The sequence below is a fragment of the Paramisgurnus dabryanus genome, chromosome 19 (genome assembly GCF_030506205.2).
Source record: "Paramisgurnus dabryanus chromosome 19, PD_genome_1.1, whole genome shotgun sequence".
Taxonomy (NCBI): domain Eukaryota; kingdom Metazoa; phylum Chordata; class Actinopteri; order Cypriniformes; family Cobitidae; genus Paramisgurnus; species Paramisgurnus dabryanus.
In genome coordinates, this window is record NC_133355.1 from 16324425 (window position 1) to 16340090 (window position 15666).

Consider the following 15666-nt stretch of genomic DNA (forward strand, 5'->3'; position numbering starts at 1 on the left):
TTCCCCAAATAATGATTCACTTTTATGAAATCATACAAATTAGCAAACTCTGGTAAGTAATATTATTGATTATACCCAAGCGTGCCGCACAAGCCCTGAAAAGTGAAGCTAAAACATCTCAATCGCCCCCCAATGACTGATCCTAGTATAGTTCATAAACCCCACCTCCCCATGTTATTCAATGGGACTTGAGACCAACTAAACAATTTAATTACACTTCAAATATCTTTTTCTGAAGCTGGTTTCTGTCATTTACTGTAGTTTTTATCACGCTGATGTAAATTCAAGTGTTTGTTTTTAAAATAAGTTTGTTTTAAGTTAGTTATTTAATGCTATAAAAACGGTGGTGTGACGTCATGATTGACAGCTGCGATATGCGTATTCTGCAAGGGCGGGGCCTTGATTTCGCGGCTTTACTTCCTGCTAACTACTACGACCCAAGACTCAAGACCCAAGATGCTTCACTTTTCACCAAGGGAAGAGAGCGAACGGGTGTCGTCCATCTTTTTTTACAGTCTATGATTATACATAAACACCAATGTAGATCAAATATTGGCACAGCTTATTAAAAAGGTCATATCAAATATTAATTTTAACTCGTTCCCCGCCATTGACAAGTTATATTTTTCTATATTTTTTGTTATTATCCACTAGGTGGTGCTCTAAGGCATCCACAGATTGAGAAACAGTAAAAACTTTTTGCATGTTTTGATCATCCTTTACTAACAAAAATTTTTTTGAAAGCAGAGGGTCTGTTCTTTCATTTGATATATTGTATGCTTATATATTAAAATAAGAAAAGTTTCTGGAAGGCATTAAACTTTTGTGAAAATCATAAAAAATGCTGGCGCTGGCTGGCAATTTTTATTTTTAAAGAAACGCTGGCGGGGAAAGAGTTAAAAATGTTTTCCTAAGGTCCTTTAATCAAGTGTTCCTATGCAAAAAGCAGTCACAATTTAGTTTTAAGTCTTATCTCTAGTAATATAAGTTATTGTGCTTGTATTGTTATTATCACTGTGACTGGCAGGTTTTTAAACACGTTGGCGACATTGGCGAATTAAAGAATAAATAAACTCAAACATTCATAGACTAATCCACTGTTCGGTGTTCTGACACAAACTCAGCCAGTCAGGGTTTACCTTTAAAAACAGGAATGTGTCTTACAATTGATTCAGCATGCTCCAAAACCATTGTAATTGCTTAATTACTGTTGTGTGTAAGGATAATTGATGTTTACATTGACACACCGCTAATCCATTCAGCTACCTGGTTTCACTACTGTAGATTTTAGTCAGGCTTTTAAGCTGTGTTTGTATCGAAATGTCAGAATAAGATGAATTACCCTATAAAATGAAAAGAAACAGTTTAACTTCAGACACAGTAGCTGACACAGTGGAAATAAGGCTGCTATCAAACAAATGGAAGCAAAACTTTATCATTGTTACGGAAACAGCGACTTCCTGCAGTCAAAGCCAAGACTGGAAAACACTGTCTTATTAAAGCTGACAAGTATGTCACTTTAATCAATGTATGTTCACACACAGTACAGTACAGTATGCACATTTTCCTTTCGAATATAATTTATGCCTTTAAGCCTTTAAAGTTTAAGCAATATTGTCATTATTTGTTTGGGGTGGACTTTATCTTCCTCATACTCTTCTTCCTCATTTATTTAAATAACTAGTCGGCCCTTTACAAGAAACAATGCACTCAAGCCTCTCAAGAGAGAGAGAATGACAAAAATAGCATCATTAATTACCCAATTGGCCCATACAATGTCCCCCATACAGACAAAGAAGACCCCCGGATGTCCATCGCTGTGCATTTTTCTGCATGACTGTGCCTTTAGTTGGCCAGTCCACAGCCTCAACACACACACACTGAGACATATGGCAGCAGTGTTGTGGTGCCATCATAAAGGCACTTTCAATGAGGCTATTTCGTGAGGCCTGTTTGACCCCGTTGTTAGGGTGAACGCTCCAGTCAACAACATCAATAATGTAACTACAGTCAGTGGATCATCCGGATATTTTGGCATCGGAGGGCTGCCTGATGCGCATCTGCTTCTTTACAGTGGGGATGCAGCATGTAGAGACGTGTTTGTACATCACATAAGTGATGCGCATTAGATGGTAAACATCTCTACTAATGTACATAGTACTGAATTAGCGTGTAGTCTGTCATCTGACAAATTATACATCAAGACACTTTTGATCCCAACATATTGTATTACGTAATATCTCAAGCCTCAGATATTTGTGCAGGTGCCTCAACATACACTGAGGCAATACAAACAAAAATACAAAATCCTTTCTGAACTGAACAGAGTAAGAACAAAGCGAGCTTAATAAAATTTCTGATTTTGCTTTTACAGATTAATTGTAAGGGTTTTAAAATGATAAAATAGTGATATATTATTATTATTCAGATATATGCATTTGGCAGATGCTTTTATCCAAAGTGACTTAAAATGTATTTAAACTTTATATGTTACATCATTATGTGTGTTCCTAGGGGTTCGAACCCGTGACCTTTGCATTGCTTAGTGCAATTCTCTGCCTATTGAGCTACATAATAAATTAACCTTTAATTTCATTTTTGATTATTTGTAATAAACATGAAACAAAATACAAGATGACACATATAACACTATGGCTTTTGAGAAGCAGGACTAGATGCTTGGTACACACTTAATCTAACAGTAAGATAGTAGGATTGTTTTCTAGAAAATTCCAGGCATATCAGCAGAGACACAGGTCCTTGAGCTTTCTAAGGACTTTAACACTTTCACTGTAACTCCCGATTTACATTTACGGTAATACTGTGATGAAAGAAACACCGGTGCTAAAAATCCAGCACCTGTGCTGAACATTTGCTGCACATACTCACTCGACTCTTTAACTTTTATTGTGGTTTTACAGCAGGGTCAGACATCAACCACAGCTCGGGGCAAAATGCAATTGAACGTGACAAAAAAGCACCAGGTTTTAAAATGTGGGGGGCAATAAAATGCCCCTTTGTAAAATGCTAAGAGAATCAGCACCAGGTGTAAACACACCTTCTTAATAAATTAAAATTAAACTCTGTTTTTTAGTATTGTGTAACATATACATAAATAAACAAACAAATAATAATAATGAGAAAAAAAGTAAAAAGTATACAGTACTGTGCAAAAGTCTTAGGCCACCATGCTACTATTAGATTTGTTGTTTTTGCAATTGTATAGTGATCATATATAATTATTTCTCAGTCTCTTTATTAGAATACAACCAGAAAATACAGGTAGTGTGTGTATATAGTATTAAAAACAGTATAAAGCTGAACTGTCAAGTATTTAGGGTAAACTCCACTTTCATTTGAGCAATAGCAGGCAGCTGCAGGATCTCTTAAACCTAAATTAAATTAAATCCTAATTTCTACTCGAATGACTTCAGGACTTCAGTCTCCTCAAAAAAAGCTCAAGATGTGTTTCTTGCCAAGAGAGGTCACAGTAAATACTGACTGATGCCTGAAGAAGACATTAGTACTGAAATTTGTACATATTTCCTGTTTTTCTGTTTGTATCTTAAAAAAAAGAGTAAAAAATAAATATGGATGGACATTAAAACTTTGCTAAAACAAGAAAGCTGGTGATGGTGGACTAAGACTTTTGCACAGTACTGTAAATAACTAACATTTAGGTTTTACATAGTTTAACAAAGTTAAAATGAACCATAACACTGCTAAGCATTAACTTTTAGTATAAATTATATCCACCTTAAAAAAAACATCCAAATATGTAAAAGAGAATACGTCAGTATTAAAGCACCTGTATGCAGCTCAGATTTACACACCTGTCTAACACACACCTGCGTTAGAAAGGAAAGTGAGGAGGTTAGACAGAAGTTAAATAGCTTAAATATTTTTCCCACCTTGTTCAGTGTAATAAAATCCTTCCTGCGGTAAATCCAGTGAAGAAATGTGATCTGGTCTCTTTTCAAGTACTTTTTAAGCAGTTGAACACACTTTCTCTCTTTCAGTGTTCTGTCTGATCTTTACTGCCTTTCCTTCTCTATATAGAGACAAGCCACCCCTTCAGTTCCCTCCCCTCCCCTCTTTCTTTCACTTTCTGTCTCCTTCTTTCTCCCCTCCCAAACCAGACACACGCACTCGGACATAGAGCTACTATAGGTTAACCCCCTTCCTGGAGGTTTTAAAGCATCTTATCTTTCATGCCACACTTTTCCTGTGGGTAAATGTATTGTACAACATTATGTAATCCACTATATTCTTCCTCTCTCTCTTAATACACAAAGGTCAGTTCAGGAACATATGACATCACCACCTGCTGGTCAATTTGAAAACTACAACTGGACAATTGTATAGTTCAGGGATGGACATTCCTGGTCCTGGAGGGCCACTGTCCATGAAAGTAGTTTAAATCCTAATCAAACACACATGAAAGCCATTTCCAAGTCATCCTGCAGACTTTTATACGTTTTCCCGGTGTGTTTAAGCTAAACTTTAGAATGCAGGACCAGGAATGCCCACCCATTGGATTGTAATATAAACTGGGTTGTTTCAACCCAAAATGCAGGGTTGTTTTATAGTGTAATGCATTGTTGGGTCAAATATAAACATTTAATTTAACCCAAACAGCTGGGTTTGTCCCATTCTGACCCAATGCTGGATTGAAAATAACCCAGAATATTTTAAAGAAGGAGTTTTTAAAGTGTGGGGCGCGCCTCCCTTGGGGAGTGCCAGAGTATGTAGGGGGAGGCTTGCAGAGTGGTGAAGGTTGTAAAAATACATAATAAATGTATATTAATTTGCGTTCTGAATATGTATGTTTTCACAGGCAGTTAACACGGTAGAGACAACCAAACTCACACCTGTCAATTTTGACGACTCACAACAGTGTTTTCAACATTGTGTAGAAACGGAGGCATGCCGTCTTAAGAAGTATGCAGATTATTCACTAGCAAGGGAACTATAAAGATTACACAATTTAACATTCATTTCCCCACATTATGCAATTCATTTTACAACACGAGCTGACTTGCCCTTACGGCACTTTTTAGAGACTTCTTTATAATAAAGAAATGTTCCAGTCATGAGCTTTATAATCATCTATTCTGTCTTATTTTCTGTTTGCGTTAAACTTGATTTAGAAATGTGTTTTTCTAAAAATTTCTTGCTAAATTAAATTGAATGCACAATGTGTGGAAAACATATCCGAGCACACACACACACACACACACACACACACACACAGGGTGCAGCAGTCCCTCAGCCTGCATTAACACTGCCGGTATTGTTTAAATTCTTTCTGTGACTAATGTACAGTAACCTCCCACATGTTGCGGTAATATTACAGTACAGCTGCTTGCGTGAATGACTAACGTCCATCACATAAGTACAATTACCCACTAATGTGATTGTAATCACACGATCTAAAATAACACAGAGGGTTCCTTTAGGTGACCCCATTCATTAATCGTCACTATATGGACATGTGATTCAAAGACGAGGCATTTACCCTCGATGATTCAGACAACACACATAAAGATTTCACAAGGGTGTGTGGGTACGAAAGACATGTGAGTCAGAAATGAACATTAATATCTATTTAACATCAAGATTGTATAAATCAGTTCCCAAAAACACTGCTGATGAAGTGCAATAAAGTTCAAAGGGAGAATGATGTGGCCCATTGTTTAGTCATTCTGGAAAAATCTGACCAGCAGAAGCCCATAACAGACCCTCAGAACAGATGCAATGTGTCAACATGACAACAGGCCCTTCATACAGAGAGTATTAACAACCGTATGTGTTTGTTGGGGTGTGTACGTGTTCAGATGTTGCTCTAATGAACTAAGCTCGTGGAGATGTCTCAGAATCAATATAGACTGGATCAATGGACAAAATGTCCAGAACATTTTTCGTGGAAACATTCAGGAATTTGGCTAAAGTACATTGTGACTCCATAGAAATGTTGCCTTTAAAATATAAAGAGCTTCATGTTGCACATTTTAATAGGAAAACAACTTGTTTTCATACTTTTTTAACTTTTGACAACTAAAGGAACATATGTCAAAATATCAAATCAAAGAGACATATGCAAATGTATATTTTCTGTTCTTTGATAACATTATCTGCATTATAGATAACAAGCTGCTATTCTGATACCTTTCTGACAGTAAAACAGATAGGCTGCACAAAGTGCAGACATCTATATGTCCTTTGTTCTGAAAGTTATAATGCACTGAAAAAAAAACTTTCTTGACTAGCGTGGAATAAAAAAATATGATGGCATTTACTGTCAACTGTGTGCTTACCATCATTTATCAAAATATTTTCTTCAGCATTTATCACAATACTTCCAAAATATTTTTATATTTTTTTCCTACTATGGAAGTCAATGGTCACTATCTGCTGTGTGTTTACCATCATTTCTCAAAATATCTTCTTTTGTGTTCATCAGAAAAAAGAAATTCATACAGGTTTAGAACAACATGAGGATGAGAAAATGATGACAGTATTTTCATTTTAAGGTAAACTATCCCTTTAAAAGAGCTCCTATGGTCTGATTCACGTTTTTACGGTACATAGCCCTAAGTAAACGATGGCACAAGTTATTGTCTCCAACGTAAATCTCTTTTCTTGGACTACAACAAACACACAGATTGTAGGCAACAGTTTACTTCCTGGGATTGGTGATGTAGTAAAGACCCACATTATGATGTCAGAAATATTCAGGCCAATCACAACGTACAGATTAGCTGGCCAATCAGGGATACAGAGCTTTTCAAATCCATGCATTTCAGAAAGAGAGGAAAATCTGGAGCTACAAAAATGTACGGTACAAAATAATGTGTTTTTAACCACAAACCATGCAAATATACCAAATACACAAAATAACATTGTTTTTAGCAATATAATAGGTGCTCTTTAAGTTAATTTTTATAATTTTAGCTGTTATTACTTAATAAAAGTCAAGATTAAGATCAAAGATTTACAGTTGTCTCTAGTGGATCATAAATTGTTTTCCAAAAATAAACTAAAAGGTTGGTTTCAAAACACACTGACCTTTGTCAAAAAAAAAACCTAAACAAAAACAAATAAGATGTTACTGGATAGACTGAGATTTTAGGATAAGTAATTACTAGGGCTGTCAAAAGATTAATCGAGATTAATTGCATACACAACAGGAGTTCCCGCAGAAAATTTGTTAGTTAAGGTGGTAAGGTTGTGGGGGGTCTGGGGGCGTGGAAATCAAAGGGGCGGGGGCCTACACATCATGATGAAAATATTTTTATTTAAAACACTCAAATAAAACAACATTTTTAAGAAACTGTGACAGAAAATGAACACATACTAGATTATTAATGAATTAAATGTTTTATCAACAGGCTAGTTATCCTTCAGACATTAACGGACCATGTCTCTCGCTCATTTTGGCCATGTGGCGCGTGCCCGTTCGCAGTGTGAAGCGCATTCACGCTATTCTCCGAGATGCACTTGATGGCCTTTTGTGCAGCAAATTGTTTTTTTTTGGACGGTGGTAGGGTGGTAGGGTATCCCAGCTTAGGTGGGCCACCCGAGCTGAAAAGTGCTGCGGGCAACCCTGCACAATGAAAGTTTATGCTTGCATAATATATATGTGTGTTGTGTGTTATTTTTATGTATATATAAATACACACATACTGGTATACATTTAAGAAAAATGTTATTTGTGTTCATTTTATTATTTACATATAAAATATATCAAAATCGGAATAAATATATATACACATGTAAATGTTTCTCAAATACATTCATGAATGTGTGTGTATCTGTGTATACAAAATAATTACAGACAGTGCACACACATATATTATGCAAACACAAACATTTATGTTGAATGCGATTAATTGAGATTAATCTTTCAACGGCATAAAGTGAATAGGAATTATAGAAAAAGGAATTTCAAATCTTATAAAGACAGAGATGCAATATAATTAGGGATGCTAATCAATTAATCGCGATTAATCGTTAGCAGAATAAAAGTTTTTGTTTACATCATATATGTGTGTGAACTGTGTATAATAAATTTGTATAAATAAATATACACACATGCATGTATATGTTTTAGAAATGTTTACATGTGTATTTACATTTGTATATTTATATATAATTTATATTATATATAAATATACATACTTAATATATACTTTTTTTTTTCTTAAAATTATACATGAATGTGTTCATATTTATAGATATACATATTTATTATACACAGTTTACACACATATGTGATGTAAACAAAAACTTTTATTCTGCTAACGATTAATCGCGATTAATTGTTTAGCATCCCTAAATATAATAATGCAAAAGTGTAAAGAGTGTGAACAACAACCAATATATATATATATATTGGTTGTATATATTTTAAATAGAACACAAAACAATGAAATAAATACAATGTAAAAACTTTAATAATTCTGTATCACATAGAATTCAGGACAATTTATGGTTGAATTTCAAAATTTTCCAGTGGAATTTTATGACTCAACAGTAATTGAGAAATTCTTGCTTTTAAGAGCTGACAAAGTACCCATATACAGAACCTATACTAATTCAGCAAAACATAAAAAGCTTTAAAAGCATCACTTGACTCTGAGTCGTTTTTCCTGCTAGCTAATCATTCAGCAACACTCTTACCATAATTGACTGACTTAGTTAGTTTTGTCTGCTGTTTACACTCTCTCACCTGAGGTTTTCCCTTTGATTTAATCTGGATTACTTTATCAACACACTTTAAGCAGGCCTGGACCTGTTTTTATCCATCACTTATCCTCTTCTCTGCTTTTTTCTACTTAATCAAAAATGTATATGGGTCTCTTCTCATACTTCAGCTCCACCTGAACCCATTTGTTGTGTTTAATAATTTTTGATGATTATTTACACCTACAGCACCATGTGTTACATAAGTTGTTTTCATTGTCCTGCTTTGCATGACAAGGCTCATGTTGAAAGTGTCATGATGACTGATTTATAGTTACACATGCTGAGACTTGCTGCTGTTTTCAATGTTGACTGTATGTGTCATGTTTTCCACCAGCTTAAACATACCCTCTCTCTTACTCTTACGTGCAGGTATAGTTCACCATCAACATTTGTATAACAAGAAATGTAATAAATATCCCTATTTATGTGTCAGAAATTTCTCATAGATGAACTGAAATGTAAGATCCTAAATGCAGATTTCTCTGTAAGGGCCTAAGGCTTTATTTAATAAAAAAGCAGAGTCTTACTGACCAGATAAACAAACCCTCCAGTTTTAGCCAAAGAAAGCAAAGAACAGAATCCCTGAAAGACTTCCACCCCCTCACTGTTGCCTTACAATCTAGTTGCGTCAGTATTAAGGTTTATATACAAGTGGCCTCAGATGGTTCTTTCAACCCCCAGCAATTCAAAGAGTGACCCATGGGGACTGTCCCATCCCCTGGTATCCATCAGTGCACAATCAATAATACTGTCAACCCCAGCCCAAACATCCCCCGCCCGATGCATTATTTTGCCCCCCTGGATCTACACTGTCAGAAAAAAGCTAGAAAACTGTACATTTTCTTTTCCTGTAAAGGTAGAAAACAAAACCTTAGGGTACCACCCCAGTGTTAAAAAAGTACAGTTTTGCCAGTGTACTGTATATATGGTCAATTAATTGTATGTATGCATGCATGTATACTACTCATGACTCGTGACTATTCAGTTCACTCTTAGGAATGCAAAAGTTGGCTAAATGTGACTTGAGATCAGACAAAACATGATGTAATTGCTTATGTGTTATCAAAGCTTCTAGTAAAAATATGCAACTGTGCTTGTGTGTGGACATAAGGTATCTGTGTTTTCTCTGGTTTTATTTTGGAAACTGCTTTTTGAACCCGTTTAGTACTGAGAAGCACCAAGAGGAACAAAAAGAGATTGCTTTCAAAGCGCCAAAATCTGTGTGGGCAGACAGCACAGTCCTTAGATCTCAAAAGTTAAACCTCTCATTATAAGGCTTCACATCAAACTCAGTCTAGTCTTTACATAACCATTCGTTTTATTTATATCAAACGTGATGAGATAACAACAGGTGGTCTGATTTATTACTGCCATAAAATGTAGTAATAATTGTTAAATCATACGCACGGTCCTGTAAATGCACATATAGGAAATGCTTTTAACAACCATAGAGATTTAATAAGCTGCATGAGTCAAAGCTAATGCTTAAACAGTTTGATGAATGGAGATTTTGATTTTGTCATCTATGAGGAGGACCTGCACAAATGCACAACTCATAGATCTTGGGACAGTATGTGGGCATTGTGTACAAGCTCTATTGCACAATACAAAGTGTGTTGTTAATTGAAGTGAAAGGAAATCAATAGCAAGCCTCTTAAAGGCTCCTGAGCAGATGGGCCCCAAAACCCCTTAACAACAATCAAAAGTCCCATTAAGCACACTCAGCTTCACCTGAACCCCACAAACACAAAGCACTCAAATGTTAAATAGGATTATTCTGGGATATTATTCAGCCAGGTTCATTTAAATAAGGACATACTAAGTTTATGCAACATAGACAGGTAATAAAAGTGCTTCATGAGTATCTGTTTGAACACACAGCTCTTATTGTACATCTATGAATTTTGGCAGACTTTTTAATCTAAAGGAGTGCATTCAAGGTTTATATTTTATCAGTATGTGAATTCTCTGGGAACAGGAGTCATGACCTTGACTAGTTTCTATGCCATGCTTTTCCAGCCAGGCTAAATAAAAGCTTTAAAAGTAAAATTTCTCTCCCAGAGTATCAAGATTAACACTAAGCGAATGACAACAGCATGTGTAAATTCATCTTGGATTTTACCTCAGTGATGGAAATACCTTCATCTAGGTCCTGTAGCAGGCACATCATTTTTAAGTATTATTTCCCTTCATTTTCTGCCTCATGTTTTGAGAAATGTAAAATATGGCATTTTAAATACCAATAATAACCTACAAAATAATTTTAATGAGTACATTTTCTTACCTGTGTTGTTGACATATTGTTATTGCAAGAAAGACATGTCCATTGCCTGGTACTTGTGTGTGTGCTAATGTCCTCTAAATTTGCTTGATGGTGGTGACTTTGTATAATCTGCAAACCAAATAATTTAAAAATATTACGATTTTAAACCATAGACGGTAAAAAATATATGGACGTAGTGTCCGTGACGTCACCCATAGGTTCGTGAAAAGCTTTTTTGAAGCCAATAGTAGGCGGTGCCTGCCGTTGCCATCTTGGCCGCACGTCACCGCGCATCAATCGCGGAAAACCGGACGTGAGTGAAGCTGAGGTGGCTTGTTACTGAAACCACGCCCCCTAGTTCGACTCTAGTGACAGCAGTGGCAGTTCACCCGTCACTCAAAAGGCCACGCCCTTAATTGTGCAGAACTTTAAGGCTTAATATAATTTAAACGGAAGAGTTACAAAATAATTCACTCCCCTCATAGTTGTCATGAAGGGCAAAATAAGCTTTATAGACCAATAACACTTTTGATACCAGGCTGTAAACACATTATTTTTCTACTTTAAAGTTGGGTATTTTAAATGGAGGTCTATGGGAATTGACTCTCTTTTGGAGTAGAGGCTGACATTTTTTCGGGAATCCCGCGGGTCCCACGGGTCCCGCGGGATTCCCGTGGGATCGGGAACAAAATCACTATTAATCACGGGATTGGGACGGGACAGGAAAAAATGTCAGCGGGAGTGGACGGGACCGGGATCGTAATAAAACTATGATACCCAACTTTATACACAAATATGCAGTTTCTATAAATAAACTTAGTTAATATATTGTGTGCGTGCGTGCCTGTGTGTTTGCATGTGTAAGAAAGGTTGCATGAATGTTCACGAATGCGTCTCCCTGGTGCATAAGCGCTCCAACGCAGCCTGAGCGCTTATGAGAAAAGGGAACAGCAGCAAAGAGTATAGCGGCTCTGATCAAACGGAGAGATAAGTGTGTGACAAGAGTTGTGTTGCGAAGAGATTTCCTGCTGTTTGGATAGTTTCTGTGCTTTATTGTGTGCGTCAATGCCGAATAGTTAGTTTTTTCTAGTTGTCTTTAAATTAGCAGCAAGATTACCGCGTCTTTTATGTTATATTGTCAGTTATCATTCATAATGTAAATGAAGCTGTTAGATAGCGCGAATCTTCTCATTAATAGTCATGGTACCCAGTTTATATTTGTGTTAGTTTATCTTGTACATATTTATTCAGTATTATTTCCTTATATTGGAGATTGTATAGTTCTAATAATTATACAGTTATTTAACAATTCTAACAAATATAGTTATTTACTGTATGTGTTATCTGATACATGTGCTAGTCACATTTTAGAACATATGACACCATTTCGCGGTATCTTGTATATTTTTGCATATTTTGAACTTAATTACAGCTGTCAATGCTTGTTATTTAAACAAATGTATATTAATGTTCTTTCATAAGGCTTTTATTCTTGTTTATTATTTGTTGTTGCAGAACCACACAAACACAGATACTTAAGTGCATATTAATGGAAGGTTTTATGCCCATACTGCAACTGTGAATTAAACACCCATAATCCAATTATTCGTCTGGTTCTTGTGTTCTGGACTCCAGACTTTGGGGTTATTAAACTATTGTAGACATGTAGTGAACTATGTATTGTTTTTCTTTTATTTGCTGTATTCCATTTTCTGGAGAAAATCTAGAAACCGGCTCAGCAGCTGGTCCAAAACAGGATGGAGAGCAGATTAAATCAAATTCTTTGTATGAACTTAACACTAGTTGAAGAAAAAAATATATGGGAGCGATACAGGAGCGGGAGTCAGTTTAAACAGGAGCGGGATGGGAGTGGGAGTCAATTTACCAGGAGTGGGATGGGATTATTTTTTAAACTTTGGTCTGGGAGTGGGACGGGACAAGATTTATTTCTATGGGAGTGGGACGGGACAGGAGTGAAAATCCACTCCCGTGTCATCCTCTATTTTGGAGTCAGCCTCTAGCGGCCAGTCGATGAATTGCAGTTTAGGTCGTATTGGCTTCATCAGGTTGCCCCTTGTTTTAAACAGATTATTTAACAAATACCTTATGGCTAACCTTAAAAAGCTAATAACACACAACATCAAATGTCTCAGTAAGGTGTGAGAGCAATGTACAATGAAAACATCATAGCAACAGATTCATTTGCAACAGATCTTATTTAGCCATTAAAACCAATGACACAGCTTGTTTTATACAGTTTTGCTCAACACTGCCCTCTGTTGCTTCCACAAATGATCATAAGAAGAATAATCAGGAATGTATAATCTAAGCAAAATGATTCAACTGGAGTGAGTCAGTTACATGGAAATAACAGATCCTACCATACCAACATGAAAGCTGCCAATCTGAAAGAAATGAAGAGGTGTACAGACATTGACCAGAGAGAAACAGGTCTGACCTTGTAGGTGCCTGATGACAGGAACCATTACCAATTGAACTACATTCCAAAGCTGTGACATCCTTTGACCTGCAGTCTCTTCAGACACTCTTCCTGATGACTAATGAGATATAATCAGGCAAAGCTGTCACAACACAGTGTTATGTGCAGGTGGTAATCATGTTAATAGTAAGGGTTAATAGATTTAACTTGTTCTATCTGTATATACAGTCAACGAATGTTTATGTAGTGGCCTTAGGAAAAGATTCTTGGAATGATGGAATATTAACATCCACTACAGATTTCCAGTGGGATATGTTTCTGGAACATTCTAACCTGCAGGTGGATTTTCAATCTTTATAGCTACAGCTCTCACACAAGCTTTGATTACATAATCTGCGAACATAACAACAGTGCAACAACATGGTGTGGGTGTGGAACGCATGCTAGAATCCCTGTTCATCCCACTTATGTAGTTCTGACCTGTTTACACGCTCCAAGACAAAGAACAGAATGATCTTATCACGACCCTTAGGACCATAGCACAACCTATTTGCCCTTTCCTGGCGCCAGGTTGAGCAATAAGTAAAAATCAGAGCAGGTTAACCAATGCTTAATACACCTCATCAGAAAACACTGGAAAACAGGAAATGCTTGTGGATAAACAAATTCCAAGAATACAAAACTTCATTGGGCTGTGCACATTTGTTTTTAATTTATTTTTTTTATTTTGTGTTACCTAATGGTGTTACCTAATAAAAGTTCTTTAATACAAAGTTATTTAAGGGCACATATTAAGCACAAATCCACTTTTACAAGGTGTTTGGACACAAATGTGTCCACCCTTACCAAATCCACCCTCACAAAGCTGCTGCTCGCCTCTTGACTGGTACTTGTAAGCGTGACCATATTACACCTATTCTTGCATCTTTACATCTTTACCTCATTACCTCTCAGATTTACTAAAGCCTCACACTCGAGCTCTTAGGTCAGCTGACCACACCCTCCTGAGCTTCCCTAGAACAAGGGAAAAAGTAGGGAGGATCGAGCTTTCGCGGTAGCAGTACCAAAACTGTGGAACAGTCTACCACTAAATTTAAAGGTATTGCGGAGGATTTTCTTTTTCTGGGTGGATCATCAAGACTATTGGTCCTCCTAGTTGTCAATCAGGAGTGTTGCGCAATTGCATTTTTTTTTTTTAAGTGGAGAAGGCGCTTCTTTTCTAAAATTCGAGAAAATACTCCGCTACACCTTTAAGACAGGTCCAAACTATTGCTCTTTTTACATCTAATCTCAAAACTTATTTTTATAGTCTTGCTTTTAATTCAGTTTGAGAACTGTTCTTTTAATGTTTCTTGTGTTTTATAAGGACTGTACTGTTATTCTCTTATTGAATTAAATGTTGTTGTGTGTTTCTTTTTTGATTTTTTATCTTAATTGTTTATTATACATTTATATTTTATTTTAAGTTGTTTAATTTTGTCTCTGCAGCACTTTGTAAGACTCTTGCTGTTTTTTAAAAAGTGCTATAAAAATAAACGGTGATTTGATTTGAATATGATGTCACACAGATAAAGCCCCACCCACTGCCAATGACTGACTGGTTTTACCCAAAAACTCAATTTTACCCAAAGGCTTTTGCAAATGTGTTTGTTAGCATGTTGTAGCACTAATTCAGCTTAACTCATTCCCCACCAGCCTTTTTTTTAAGTTGCCTGGCAGAATTTTTTGTGATTTTTACAAAAGTTTCACAAAATGTATTCCAGGAAAATTTTCTCCTAAAAATATATAAACATACAAATATATCAAATGAAAGAACAAACCCCTTGCTTTTAAACAAACAATAAACAAACAAACAAACAAACAAAACAGGAGAAAATGTTTCATCCTATCTATACTTTTTCTCTGCCTATAAACTCCTAAATATGAGTATTTTTGTGAATGAATTTTGTTAGAGATCAGATTCAGAACGATTATCAAAACATACATAAGGTTTAAAATTAAATAACATTTTTGCTTCAGTTCTTTTATAATTTGGGTAAGTGGATAATCGCGGTATTGCAGATTAACATAAAAATTCACCAGAACACGTTTTTTTAATGCAAATATTTTCTCTTAATTGACAAGATAACTTGTTAATGGTGGTGAAAGAGTTAATATACTATTGTTTCAGACTGGAATCAGATCTAACCAAAAAAATCTCATTTTCTGTTGGTAA

General features: G+C 35.8%; 1 protein-coding gene across 1 annotated transcript in view; it reads right to left on the reverse strand.

Moving 5' to 3' along the window:
- Positions 1–4068, reverse strand: part of tinagl1 (tubulointerstitial nephritis antigen-like 1) — a 25656-nt gene extending 21588 nt beyond the window's left edge. Inside the window, exon 1 of the mRNA XM_065291582.1 lies at positions 3912–4068. The gene's annotated coding sequence lies outside the window, so the exon portion shown is untranslated. The remainder of the gene's footprint in view (positions 1–3911) is intronic.
- Between the last annotated feature and the right edge of the window lie 11598 nt (positions 4069–15666).